The following is a 1,901-nucleotide window of genomic DNA, read 5'->3' as shown; positions in this document are numbered from 1 at the left end:
TGTTTCTAGGAATTATTTAATTTCATTCTTTATTTCTTATAATAAATTTTGATTTAAAGTCTATTTTATATGATGTATTTTACTGCTACTTCTGCTCTTTTTTCTTTACTGGTTACATGGAGTACTTTTTTCCATCCTTTTATTTTCAGATTGTGTCCTTATGTCCAAGATGTGTTACTTGTAGAGGGCAAAAGGAAGGGTCATGTTTTTTGTTTTTGTTTTTTACCCATTCTGCCACTCTACCTTTTGCATAGGGGCTTTAAGACTAATTACATTTAAGGTTATTACTGAAAATTAAGGATATACTGCATTCATTTTTGCTATTGATTTTTTGAATGTTTCATATCTTCTTTTTTTTAATATTCTCACCTTTCAGTTTTTGTTTGTACTTGGCTGCTTTCTTGTAATAAGCCATTTTTGCTTTCTTCATTCTTTTCATCTGTGTATTTTTCTTGGTAATTTCTTAGTAGTTACCACACATACTACATTATGCAACTTATAATTTTGATCAACTTTTAACATATCAATGAGAGAGAACATACAATCTTAACATATTAACTGTGTTCCCAATATGCTCCTATCTCCCACATTTCTGTTGGGAAATCATTGTACATTTTGTATTCTATACATTTGCTTTGTGCCTATTTCTTACAATTTTGATGTTGTACTGTTTGTGGGATTACATTTATTGCATGTATCCCCTGAAAGTGTCATGTTCTTAGTCCTTATGAGTGCTCACATTGCGTTTTTTGGAGGTCTCTCTCATTCTCTCCCTCGTTTTTTTTCTGTGTGTATAGTTGATTATTTGTTTATTGTTCTTGCCTTACCCTTTGGATAACTCCCTTGAGTAATATTGCAGAGCTGGTCTGATAGTAGCAGATTCCCAGAGCTTCTGTTTATTTGGGAATGTCTTGGTTTCCCTCTCATTTTTGAATGACTTTTTGCTTAGGTAAAGAATACTTGCTTGGCAGTTGTTTTCATTCAGTATTTTATGTGTTGCTCCATTGTATTCTGGTCTCTAGAGTTTTGGGGAGAAATTTGCACCGATTCTTGTGAAGGACCCTTGCTGTGTTATGTTGTGTTTTTCTCTTGCAGCTTTCAGAATTTTCTCCTTGTCCTGAGTTTTCAGGAATTGTATTAGGATGTGGTATGGAGTTGATCTATTTATATTTCTTCTAACTGAGGTTTTGGGTAGCTTCTTGTATTTGCAAGTTTGGTTCTCTGTCCAAGTCTGGGAAAATCTCTGATTTTTCTTGGAAAATTCTTTCTTTGCCTTTATTGTCATGGTATGCTGGAATTCTAGTAATTCTAATGTTAGATTTCTTAATTGAATCCAATATTTCCATTTGGCTGTGTTCCCTTTTTCTTTTTATTTTTTTCCTTGTTTTTCTTGCAACTTGATAGTTCAGTTATTCTTCTAGTTCACTTAGTCTGTATTCTCTCTGTTCAACGTTAGTGTTGAATATTTCCCTTGCTTTTTCTAATTCAGTTGCTTTTATTCTTCAGTTTTAGTAGTTCTCTTTTAATATATATATGTGTGTGTGTGTTTATATATATATATACACATATATATATTTACATATATTTATTTATTTCAGTTTCCTTGTTAAGTCTCTCATTTTGTTTCTCGATTTGTTTCCTGATCTCCATTATTTGTTTTCTGTGTGCTTTTGCTTTCTTTAAACATATTTAGCAACACTGTCTGAAAATGCGGAGCTCTGGTGGCATAATGCCTAAGGCATTTGACTGCTAACCACAAAGCTGATGCTTAGCGTATCTGAATTTTTTTTTTTTTTTTTGCATTAACCTGGCCTCCATAGGAGAAGTTTCCTCTTCATGTTTTCCTTTTGATCAGTCCTTCTTCTCTTGTGATTTTTGTGTGTTTTACTATTTTTTAAATT

The 1,901-nt window shown here is 32.2% G+C and overlaps 1 protein-coding gene across 1 annotated transcript in view; it reads left to right on the top strand.

Annotated features, from left to right (window-relative positions):
* ODF2L (outer dense fiber of sperm tails 2 like) overlaps window positions 1–1,901 on the top strand; it is a 92,712-nt gene that overhangs the window by 78,431 nt on the left and 12,380 nt on the right. The gene's annotated exons all lie outside the window — the stretch shown is intronic.

Source organism: Orycteropus afer, unplaced genomic scaffold, assembly GCF_000298275.1.
Source record: "Orycteropus afer afer isolate SDZICR_OR568_19922 unplaced genomic scaffold, OryAfe1.0 scaffold00152, whole genome shotgun sequence".
Classification (NCBI taxonomy): domain Eukaryota; kingdom Metazoa; phylum Chordata; class Mammalia; order Tubulidentata; family Orycteropodidae; genus Orycteropus; species Orycteropus afer.
Note: the sequence above shows the minus strand (reverse complement) of the source record. Positions and strands in the feature narration are given on the sequence as shown.